Here is a 13,909-nt window from a genome sequence, read left to right as displayed (position 1 = left end):
AGCGACAAAAGAGTTAATTGTGTCATTAGGGTCGACATTTGAGTCATTTCTGCAGCATGATGCACAAGCACTCCATCATTGTCTTTGTGAAAGGGTTAGAAAACTTATGAGGGTGGAGTTTTCTCAGATTCCATATGATCCTGGTGGTAGCATTCTTAAATATTATACTCTTGTGGAAACGGTTGCTGGCTGACTTGTTTCCAAGCTATGTCAACTGTCGTCGTTATTTGATTTTATCTTCACCGTTGTAATGTGTTCTGCTGCTCTTAACTGCTATGGTAAACCTGAAGATGGCAAAGTTACGTGGATACAAGAAACTCAAAGAGAGTTGCTAGTGAATTGGTCAACCAAAAGTGAAGTTGAATTAGGGATATTCAGTATAGAGACATCATTCTTCCCTATTTGGAGTCGAGCATATGGAAACAAATTCAGCTCTACGGATGTTCACACAATTATTATTCCTCTATTGGTTGAAAAGCTATATTTGGCCGGTATTATAATGACTTTTGTACTTGCAGAATTGTTGACAATGGAAGGTTACAGCGGTCTTGTTAGAACCATTTCAGCAATTATTCAATTGGAGAAAAGCTTTATTTTGGCCTACACAACTGTGGAGTACTCGACATTAACCAATGGTTATAAGGAGGTCATGTCCTTAGTTGGGTTGATGAAAGCTCTTGAAAATGTTGAAGTGGCAAAATGTCAATTTGGCATGGTCCCTTCATTCCATCAGATTGATTAGTGTTTCAATAATTCATATATTCCATTCAGCTCCAAAAAAATGCAATCAGATATGAGGGAAAATGGAAGGCAACCATGTTTGATTGTTATGCTAACTGCTCCATATATTTTGTTTCCATTTGATCCAGGAGGTCTCCTTCGTAAAAGGGTACTACTACCTGACTTGTTCTAGAGCACCTTTGATGTTTCTAACACCAAATGCTTATAGAGTTGAGATGGAAGATATATTTTAACACCAAAATTTGATACGCTCAAATTACACCTATTAATGGCGTAAAGCGGACGTTGTCAAATATAGTAACTCAAATAAGGTTGGGGTCGAATCCCACAGGGAATATGGAGAGAAAAGGGTACTAATTGTATGCGATATTAGTCTTTAAAGGCTTTAATCCTATTCTGAATAGTTTGAAATATTTGTTGAGTAATGTAATTGAATACTTTGACTTGAATTGTACTTAATGCGAGAGAAAGACTAAGGTTGTGTTCCTCATTTTGATTAGATATTATGCTTCAGGTTTCAATGTGATATATTTCTAATGGTTGTTCTAAGAGTATGCACTTGATCTCTTAAGGACTTCCTAATGTTTTCCTACAGTTATGCCGTATTTGCTCTTTATGATTTTTCCAAATGTAAAAGAGTTGAAATCGAAGAACGACCAATAATGCCAATTAGACTTGTTCTTATCCCTAAGTTAGTCTATTAAACGAGGGTTAACGCCCCGAGTCATTGTTATTCAATCTTACCAATACTGACTCTCTTTCCCAAGAAAAGTTAGTATAATGGCTTAGGCTAATGCTTGCAATCATTACCCAACGCTAACGCACAAATATAGAATAAATACTAACAACTATTATGCATATATCAATAGTAGAAACTCATTCACATAATACCCATCATGGGATTCACAACCTTAGAATTAAAATTAGCTACTAATCATTTTGGTTAACAAAGAAAGCTTAAAAGTTAACATAATATACTTACAATGCTAATACAATATGGAATGAAAGTGAAGTTGGTGCTTTAAATGCTCCAACCACTTCAAATATTTAAGGCTTAAAGTTAATGCTCCAAAGAAAATCAGATTTTTTTATTAAAACCCTAACTTTAAGTATTTGTAGGGCCAAAAATCGCCCTATTGAAATATTTAAGTATTTCAATTTTCAATTCAGGCACCCACCTTAGAATGCGGGTATTTCAATTTTCAATCCAGGCACCCACCTTATAATGCGGGTATTTCAAATTTCAATTCAGGCACCCGCCTTATAATGCGGGTATTCCAAATTCCAATTCGGAAGTGGATGTTGATTTATATTAGGTACAGTGAAAGTGGATATAGATTTATATTTCCGTAAAATAAAGTGGATGTGGATTTAGCTCTCGTCAAGATGGATATCAATGTCTACTTAATTTCTTTTCAAGTGGAAGCCATAAATGTAATTCATCTCCAAAGTATATTGTGGATTCAACTTTCGAAACAGGGGTTACAAGTGTAAACTTCTCCAACCTTATCTTATTTATATATATTTCTTTATTGCTAACAATTGTTTTTAGCTGTTGGCTTTGAACAATATCAAAGTTGGCATCACACATCAAATCGTGGAACTATTTCTTCGGCAGCGAACTGGGGCAATTTGTCGGGAAGGATAATCAGACTTCCCGACACGGGCCAAAGAACTACCTCGAACACTCGTATCTAGTCACAAGTATTCTTTTGCATTCCAGCAATTCAATTTTCAGAATTCTCAAGTTTCTATCATAATACCCCGTGTCATCATAATTCAACACTGGGACAGTATTTTGCAAGATTCGCGCCAATCGGGGTTCAGGTGTCATACTTATCCCAGAACTACACTCGACCTGATTCTCGTACAGCCCGAGATATGTAGGCAACTCAGAGACCGGAGTTCGGTCATAATCCTCTCAAGTTTCCTTTAGCCGGGACAAAATAGGCTATTGAGTCAACGTCTTTGCCCGACAACTCTTTTCATCATTACCGGGCAAAGAGGGACAAGTTGTTGACACCCAATTTTGTCCCACCTCTCCTCCGAAATACCTATTTGCGCTTCTAACATTTTTGGGAAAATAAAAAATATATATTATGTTTACTATAATTATTAGCTTCTTATCAATACCGGCATTGCATTATTCTATTACAGTTACTAGCTATCCTCATCATCATTTATCATTAGTTTTGAAGAAAAATAATTCAAACATAAATGAAATGCACAATAGTGATGGTGAAGAAAACGAGTAGAAGGAGAGACAAAAGTTTAAAAAAAAAACAAAAATTCTCCTTATTGACACTTGTCCTTAAATTCAAAATAATTTTTATGTTTGAATTGAAACACGTATAATTATACATCAGCGAAATGTATTCAAGTGATCCAGTGAAAATCGTATTAGAGTGTCCATGGTGGAAAGAGGCTCAGCTTAGGTGTAAGATGTTCAAGTAAAATATTTGAACTAGTTTAGGAGGCCGTTTATGTATCCACCAAAAAAAAAAAAAACTATAGGTTACTTTATGCTATCAAAGAAATTAAGTTGGAGTCACGAAAAATATACCTACAACTAAACACGAGTATTTTGTCAACTTATTCGGCATTAAGTAATAACTCAAGGATCAAAATTGCTATTCCCTCTGTTACATTTCAATTGATGTGAATCTATTTGACTGGACACGGAGATTAAGAAAGAAAATATTACTTTTAAATTTGTGGTGTTACATGAGTCACATATATTTTGTGTGGCTATAAATCATTGCAGAAAGGTAAATTGTTTTTTAATATAAAAAGGGATCATTTTTCTTGACACGAACTAATAAGAAAATAAATTCATATTAATTGAAACGGAGGTCTTTTAGATAGGAAAGGACAATAAGAATTAAGTTTTCATGTGGTAAGAAGGATACTCTTCATAAAAAGGAGATTCAAGGAACATGGAGCATGCATAAGTTGAGATACACAGACAACATGGCATGGAAAATTTAAAACAATATTTTAAACCAACTACTAATTTTTCAATTTAGTCATTATTCCGAGGTTCAGTTTACACCAGTGTATCAAATCTAGGTTCATACAAGTTTACAGGTCAAGTGGGTGGCAGATAACGTGGGACTGCACATACGCACAGTCGAATCCATAATCTAAATTATAATGGGTTCAAATTTTAATTTAATATTGATCTCGTTGTAATCTTAAAATTATAAATTCGCTTCTAATACCTGTTGATATTTTAGTAAATTTACATATTTACTTATACTCTGTGTTGAAAGCGATGATCCGATAAATCCTTAGTCGGACAATATACCTATTGGCTGCTCAGCTTAAACTAATAATTTTGTGTCATATCAGATATCAGATATTAGTTCTTTAATCTTTTATATATATACAAAGACGAATCAAGATTTTTACTTGTACAATCCAGTATACAAAGTTACATTTGTTTAGTCATATTTTTAAATTACACCTGTATTGACACTTTTTGACGGTATACAATATTATACAATAATATATAACTTTATACACTTACTGTATACAATGTATAAATCTTGTATAAAAGTGTACAATAATGTATAAAACTAGTATACAATATTATACAAATTTATACAAGAAGTGTTTATACATGAGAGGGGTTTATACATAATATATAAGGGGTGTTTATACATAGTACAGTGGTGGCTCGTGGTGGAGGAGCTGGTAGCTCTCTGGAGATAGAGGAAGGAAAAAACAGAAGGGTGAAAAAGTGGCTATAGCGGGTAATAAAAAAAAAATGGGCTAGACCGAGTAAATATTTTACCATAATTGACATACAGTGTTATTTTCCCTTCAATATATATATATAAAGAAAAAATATACGAAGAAACAATGAAAATTAGAGTACTATACGCAAAAACAAAATTTGACCTTACATATATAAAATAATATAATATTTTTAACGAAGGGAGTTCAAAACCCCTCATGGTACCATGGCTCCACCTATTTCTATGCATTCGTAAAAGTATTTTTATATGTATTTGCTAGTTAGCTGGCTCGACCTCAGACATAGGATATATTCTCAAACTGGAATAGCGAGATTCACTCAATCGAAGTGAACGGTGCGTACATAGGGTCATAGGGAGAACCTAGCGTAGCAGAGCCAATCGTGCAAAGAGAAAGCAGTGGGCATTGAATTATAATGAATTTTTGAGGATCTCATTCTGTTTCATAGACAAACCTCTACGGCTTCTTCCCCTCCCCCCATGCTTCTCCACCGCCACCTCTTCTTTCGCCGCCGCTACTACTACTGGCTCTTCCTCTTAGTCAAAATCCCTGAATCTTTATTCAAGAGTTAAGAATTGTTTTGTTATGATATTGTTGTAAGGAATGAGACTTAGTCCTACATAGGTTAAATGGGAAGTTGATGTGGGGCTTATATATAGCCTTGAGCTCTCCCACCTCAATAGCTAGCTTTTAGGGGTGTTGTTCTCCTAAGATTGTATCAATGGTATCAGATAGGGGCGGATCTATTAAGGGACGTGGGAGTGCCACGCCACCGCAAGCTTCGTCCGAAACCCTATATCTATATATATAGATAGAACCTATGTACAAATAATTAAAGTGGCACCCTGAGAACAAAAGTACTCCTTGGTTCCAGTGGCGAAGGGCACTCTTTTCTTCCGTTCAGTCACGGGATCGAATCCATCGACTATATTTTACTATAATTTTTTTTTTCACTTGCTGCACTGCACAAATTCACAGCAAGTCTGCAACGTCACTGTGTCTGTTTTCCCATGAACTTTATATTGTCTTTTCTTATTTCTATAATTGTTGTTGATTTAGTTTCAATTAATAATTATTGTTTATTAGTTTAATTTATTAGTCTTTGAGTTTTTTATTTCTTAAAGTTGAAAACATAAGTTTCCCTCTCCTCTCATAAAACAAAACAAACCTTCTCTGTATATTGCTATAAACAAATATTTCATAGAAAAAAACGAATAACCCGAATGAAAGTCCGAAAAGACGAATAATCCGACCTGAACCCCAAATTGATTGAATGACGCATGTCACCCGAAAATTTTAAATTCTGGATCAGCCTCTGATATCAGAGCCACTCACCACTCTCTGTGCCCATCGTTCTTTGCATGGTGACACCGGTATGACAGTGTTCGGCCGCAGCTAACAATGTCTAGTGCCTGTCATCGAGGACGACGGATGCGGAGTGTGGTGGCTTGTTAGTTGTTATGATGTTATTGCAAGGAGTGGGACTTGAGTCCCACATCCATTAAATGAGAAGATGATGTGGGGCTTATATAATCTTGAGCCCTCCCACCTCAATACCTACCTTTTGAGTCTCATTCGCCTTGTATCATAGTTTTACCCATTTCCCTTTAATTAGCTTAAAGTAAACTTTTTATGTACGGTCAAAATCATATTAAAAATCCAACAGACAACTAGTAGTGGTAATCAACTGGTAAATAATCAAACATGCATTAAAAATAGCTATACGTAGGTTGATATGCGACAAAACGTCAAAAGCTGAATTATTGTATTTGCTTGAGTCATCAGATATCATTATTTTTATTTATTTTGTCTACTAGTATGAAAATCGAACTTTTGGATCTACAAAAATATCTTATTGATATTTACAATAATCATTTTTTTATTAGGGAAAAAGGAATTAAGGCTCAGTGATAGTATGTACATAAAAAGCTCATATTAACCATTGAAAAAGGGAGCAAGAAAATCCATGGCAACTTTTTTTCAAGATATCAAGGACAAATTTCTAGATCTGATTAAATTCCTTATTACTTGTGGTAAAGGTATAGAATTTTATTCTACTTCTTTTTCATCTTTAGTATAGAGAAAACCTTTTATCTTTAAGATATTAATGAGTTTTGATAACTTTGATCATGATATTGTTTTCTCAGGAAATGATGAGCGTAAAAAACCAGAGTTGGAAAATGAGGAGGTAATTTCTATTTTCGACTTTTGTTTATTCATTTCTATATGTATATTTCTGTCAGTTCATCTATATGTAGCTTATAACGATGTATTTTGCAATGCTAAAGATCACAAAATAATTCGGGATCAACTTCAAAATTTGAGAAGTCCTCTCTTCTTTCTTTATTTTATTTTCCCCCTTTCCTTGATTTCCTTTAGGACTCGTTTGGTTAGAAAACAAGTTATCCCGGGATAACTAATCCAAACAAGTTATCCCGCGATAACTAATCCCAAGATTAGTTATCCCGGGATTGTTATTCCACCCTCAATGTGGAATAAAAATACACTATAATCCCGGGATAATATCGGGATTAGTTATCCCAAGTTTTTATTCTGACCAAACGTGGGATACGTCGGCACTAAATTTTATCCCGGGACTATTATTGCTTATCCATCATACCCAACGAGCCCTTACACTTCAATATTTTGCTTGTTAGTGGACATAATTTTCGAGAAAAACATTTATTCAAAGTTAAAAACAGTATTAGAAAATAAAAAGGTATTTTGATGAAAATTCTAGTATTGTTAATTAATAATGTTTTAAGTATTAGTTAAAGCAAGTAATCCGAAGTTAAAAGTGAAGATAGTTTTACGAAGTGTGCTAAGCCATTTTCTCCCTTTTTAATATGGAAAATGTTCTCTCGTGACAAACACTACATATATTTGATTTGCATTTTGGATCATTCAAGGGAGTACTTATCTTCTTTCTTTTTTTAGTATTTATCAGTAAATGATATTAATTGCTTCACAAAATAACAGGAAAGAAATGAAGAAGATAAAGGAATTGTAAGGCCAGAAAGAAGATCAAGAGGTCCCACAGCTCCAGGAAAACATAAACCTCCCCGTTTTCAGACAGGCAACTATAATTCCTAGCTCTTATTAAAATAAATCAAATTAGTTAATTTAATGATAATTGATTTTTTGAAGAATTCTTAGATGTAACATAATTGGTGTGTGATGTTTTGCTCTAGTGGTAAAGTACCGTTATATATCGTTCAGTAGATTGGACGTTTAAGTCATTGAGTGAATTAGAGAGAATAATATTATTATCTTCTTGGACGGAGTATTTCTTTTTTAGTATAATTATCTATTATTTAGTTTCGCGATTAATTTGAAGTATGTAAGGCACACCAAAAGAAGAAATACTCTCTACCAAACGATTATCTCATAATTTTAAAAAAAAAATATTTCTTGCTATGTTGACCCACAGGCCAGTCAGTGGTCCGCTTAGGGTTGGGTTGAGCTAGCCTTTTGGAGGCCCTTTTAAATGAAGGGCTGGGTTGGATTGAAGAGGAACCAATCTATTTTGACAGCTCTACCTATGACGATCCATCAGAATTTTATAATTAATTTTGGCGATTTGTTATCATAATTGTCGCGATCCAATTTGTGCAATTAATTCGAAACAGAATAGGCAGAATCTGGTCCATTTAGCCTGAACTAAACCCATATCCAAGAATTTGTGAACAAAGAACCTATTCTAAAGGCCCATGTTTGAAGTACCCCAATTACTTTAAAAGTCTGCCACTGTTGTAGAAGGAACTTAGGGTCCGTTTGAAAAGTCACCCGGTTAATTGAAAGGAAAAATAACCTAATAATACTATCTAAGACTTTATATTACAAATCATAAGGATACTTTTTCTTATTTATAAAACATACCAATAAAATTACAAAATATATCAGATCTGAAAAAGTTAAAAGCCCACCTTCCCTTCCCCTTTTTCCCATTCTCCAGTTCATCCCGGAACAACACCGCCTTGCTGTATCTTGGCACGATAGGGTCCACTAGGAACAATACACACCTTCAACCCTTATTCCTGTACATTGTTTCTTTCGTAAATATAGACACTTAATTTGTCAAGTTTTCATCTACGTTGCGCGATCGTTGCTTATCTTAGTTTGTTTGGCCACCCTTCTCCCCATTCTACTCAATTTTTACTTCAGATCTGTTGTGTTGACGGCGGTCATGGCTGTTTTCGGATATTTCACGGTGGTTACAGGAATAGAGATGTAGTGCGGAAATAGAGGAAAATGGGTGGTGCTATTGTGGAAAACGGTGGCATCAACGGCGGCGTTCACTGGCGGGTCAAACTCCTTTGTCGTAGAACTTTCGCCCGCGACCACCCATGATTCTAACTATTTCAAGATTTATCCATGAAACTCTATTGAGTAAATTTGGATGCCTCTGAATCTACAATAATTCATTTACTTTTATTTGGTGAAAGCATACATCACTGTGAGCATCGTAAATCGTCACTACTAGCCGCAAATTTCACCTCCGAAGTCTCTATTAAAAACTTTGCAAGAAAAAAGTTTGTAGTAAATTTCATCTGAATTTCGAAGCGAGATTCAAAATTGTATAAATTGTGTGAATATTATATGAAAGTTGTATAAAATGTTGTTCTAGTCGTATTAAATTATCAAAAATCTAACATGAGCTTTATACAAATTCTATACAATTATATACATATTTCATATCGTTTTTATACACAAAAATAATATGAGAATTTAAGCCTTGAGCGAGATATACATATTTCATACACAAACTTTTAAGCGTAATATATAAGCAATGAGCGAGATATACACATTTCATGCAGTTTTCATACACAATTTTGAGCGAAAAATTTCGTATAACTTTTGTAATAAATCTAAGGATATGTTTTGTAAATTGAAAAGTATCGTCATATTTTGTAAATATACCGTATTCTTCCCTCTAATTAAAATTGATGTAATTACACAGTTTGACCTAATTATACTAAAGTTATTTTAATCGCCGGGACTTACATGTGGCAAGACAATTCCTTGCCCATATATAAAGGTGTCAACCGGTTAAACTGTAACCGGTTTAACCGGTAACCGGAACCGGTTAAACCGGAACCGAACCGGAACCGGTTATACCGGTTAACCGGTTCCGGTTAACCGGATATTAATTTACCGGTCCGGTTCCAAATTTTTTTTAACCGGAACCGGTTAAACCGGTTAAACCGGAACCGGAACCGGTTAAACCGGTTAAACCGGTTAAAATTAAAAAAAAAATAGTATATATATTAAGTATATATTGTATATATAGTAGATATGTATACATAGTATATATATTAAGTTATACTTATATATATATATATATATATATATATATATATATATATATATATATATATATATATATATATATTAAGTTATGCATATATTTAGTATATATATTAAGTTATATATATATATATAGTATATATATTAAGTATATATTGTATATATAGTATATATATTAAGTATATATTGTATATATAGTAGATATGTATATATAGTATATATATTAAGTTATACCTATATATATATATATATATTAAGCTATACCTATATAGTACATATATATACATATATATAGTATATATATTAAGTTATATCTATATATATATATATATTAAGCTATACCTATATATAGTATATAGTACATATATATAGTATATATATTAAGTTATACATATATTTAGTATATATATTAAGTTATACATATATATAAGTATATAGAGTATATAGTACATATATATTAAGTAGTATATATATTAAGTTATACATATATATAGTATATATATTAAGTTATACATATATTTAGTATATATATTAAGTTATACATATATATAGTATATATAATAAGTTATACATATATATATAAGTATATATAGTATATAGTACATATATATAAGTATGTATAGTATATATATTAAGTTATACATATATATAAGTATATATAGTATATAGTACATATTTATATATAAGTATATGTAAGTTATACATATATATGTATACGAAAAGCACTATTCTGTATTGGTGACTTGCTGTTAGGCTGTTAGTCAGTAAATATTTAAACTTTAATTATAAAGTTGTATAACATATGAAAATATAGCTACAATATACAAATAAATACTATAATATATATATATATAATACAAAAAACAAAAAACAAAAAAAAAATAGATTTTAATCACTCCAAACCGGACCGGTTCCGGTTTGAGGTTTAAAACCGGTAAACCGGAACCGGTTAAACCGGAACCGGTTAGGCGGTTCCGGTTTTGGAACCGGAACCGGCCGGTTTTCTAACCGGTTCCATAACCGGTTCCGGTTCCAACCGGTTGACAGTACTACCCATATATCAGAAAGTCATGGTGATCCACTAGGGATTGTCAACAATGTGTTCCAATACAGCGACACAATTTATACTAAATTCTAGTGATTGGCAGAACTTGTGGCAAGACTTATTTTTGCTAAACTTTTTTGAAACGGGACCAAAACTTTAATCGCAGCCCAAGTGCTATTACTTTTGAAATGTTGCGGAAGGAATTGGATTTGACCCCTCTCTTTAAATTTCAGCTTCTTTTTTAAGAAATATTTAAAAAATAATTATATTTTATAAGTAAATAATATTTGGACAAAATGCTTTTCTAGACAATAGTATTGATTTTTAGCTTGTTCATAAGCAAGATAAACACACATTGAACCTCCAAAGTTTTTTCAATTTACTTGTAAGCAATCTTTTCCAGTTTACTGCTCACAAGTCACAACTCTATAAACGTACCTTTGTCTAGGGGTGTTCAGGTACAGTACGATTTTAAAATTTTCGATCGATATGGTAATTTTTATTTTTAAAAATAGCCTATCATGACCATACAGAATTATTTCGGTATGATAAGATACTTATAGGTTTGGTTTTGATTTGTACGATACAGTGAGTCGGTAATTAAATTTTGTTCGATTGCGACTTACGTGTAGAGTGGAGAAGTATGACTTAGACAATGGTGTGAACTGTTTCATACTTGAAATGAATAAAAAAAAAAAAAAGTAGAAACGAATGAAAATAGTCTAGTTGTTGGTTGGCAATGATACATATGTTTGAGTAAATATGTTTTGCATAAAGCTATATGTAATTAAGTAATGAATTTATATTTAGTAGTATGGGCACGAAGTTCTTAGTCGGAAGGAACTAATAGAGGATCCGTCAAACAAATGATCGCCTTTATATACACTTTAAGAGTTTAAGTAGGATCCAGTTATATATTATATGTAAATAAACGCATCTACCTCTTGGAAAAATATTAGAAATGGAATACATTTGATAAACAAACAAGACACAATAGTTAACTGGAAAAGAGGATATAAGAGTTTTACAAATGAAAAACTGTTTCTAGACATATTATGAGAAGTGCTTACTTCAGAGTAGAATTTTGTCTTTACTGATGTTCTACTCTCAAAATATAACGACCCACTCAAGAACTTTTTAATGTGCACTTAAATAAAACTTTCAAAAATTGTTAAATCTTTCAACTATTTGTATAGAAAATTTGGAATAAAAAGAAACTTTTGAGGAGATAGAAGATCAAAGATCAAATGTAAGAAGTTTCAAGTTTAGATTCTTTTGTAAAGGGTTAAATACATTCTTTTACAAGAATTGGATACATCTTTTCAACTGTACTCATGTCCTATAAAATTTGAATGCATCTTTTCACAAAAAAAATAAAAAAATAAAAAGTGACGTCTTATTTATAAAAAATTCATTAAACTTTGAATAACTCAAAATAAATTCAATGTCAGACAACCAAAAACATCACACTTTGAGCCCGTTTGGATGGGCTTATGCTTATAAGCTAAAATAAATAAATTAGGGCAGTCTATTTTTTTTTTTTTTTTTGACTTATAAGCTGTTTTCAGCTTATAAGTTGCTTTAGATAAACTAAGTTAAATGGGCCCAATTATTTTTTTGAGTTTATTTTAAGCACAAAATGACTTTAAGCTGGCCAGCCAAACACTCAAAAAAGCTGAAAACAACTTATAAGCAACTTATAAGCAATCCAAACGGGCTCAAATATGCGTTATGTGGTCTCAAACTCTCAATAATTGTTTTTTTTAGTTGCATTACAAGTGTTCTTTGTACTATTGTCTGCTTAAAGTAAATTTGCTACGAACTGTCAAAATCCTCTTTTCTGTATGATGGAAACTGCATCCTCTTTATCTCTTCGACACACAATCAAAAGGTGAAATTATTGCATATACTTCTTGTGGTTCATGACTGAATATACTCCATTATTGTAAGTTTCTAACATGTATAACGTATTTTAGTTCAATGTACTCATGGTATAAAAGGAATTTAACAATCAAGGCACTTTAATTTTGGTCCTCGAGTTATTGATGAATTTTACTTTTGGCCTTTGTAATATTTTGTTGTGCACATTTAGAAGGTGTTTGACTAAGCTTATAGACTGATCAAACTCGCTTCGAAGCATCTTTTAGCTTATCTACGCGTTTGACAGACACCCAAAGTGCTTAGAAGCCAAAAGCCAAAATTTGATCACCCTGAACTCATCTTATAGACACTTTTAGTTTGATCAAATTTTTAGCTATTTATTTTCTAATTCACAAAATACCTTTTACAAAGCAAAACTTCTAACTTCTTCTTTATTACATATTTGTTGTTCATCATTTTCCTTACAAGTGTTTGTTATCAATTTCAACATATGCTTTAATTCCATCCAAATATGTAGCTGCTTATTATTAATCTAAGCACTTAAAAGTGCTTATCAGCATGTAATAATTATTAAATATTTACAACCAACATCAACGGGATCTTAACCTTTGACTCATGCAAATGTATGTTTTAGTCTATTATATAGGAAATATCATAAATTTAGATTATTTGTAGAATTAATTATCCTCAAAATATGGAGTGACAATACAAATTAACATAACACATGTATAATTAAATAGTTCAACAACAACAACAACAACAACATACCCAGTGAATCCCACAACGTGGGGTCTGGGGAGGGTAGAGTATACACAGACCTTACCCCTATCTTAGGTAGGGAGGCTGTTTCCAGAAGATCCTCGGCTCAAGAAAAAGCATAAGAAAGGTCAGATACGGGCAAACAAATCAAAACAATTATGAAAATGAAAACAATGAAAGTAAATAAGCCATTATAAACCAACAGATACTCGTAGAAATCAAGAGACAAGAAACTATAGAGCAACATAACTACTCGTAAGAAAGGATAAACGCGACTACCTACTAGCCTTCTACCCTAATATGAGTCCTCCATACCCTTCTATCTAAGGTCATGTCCTCGGTAAGCAGGAAATGTGTCATGTCCTGTCTAATCACTTCCCCCCAATACTTCTTCGGCCTACCTCTACCTCTTCTGAA

Source organism: Lycium barbarum, chromosome 5 (assembly GCF_019175385.1).
Source record: "Lycium barbarum isolate Lr01 chromosome 5, ASM1917538v2, whole genome shotgun sequence".
NCBI classification, from domain to species: domain Eukaryota; kingdom Viridiplantae; phylum Streptophyta; class Magnoliopsida; order Solanales; family Solanaceae; genus Lycium; species Lycium barbarum.
Note: the sequence above shows the minus strand (reverse complement) of the source record.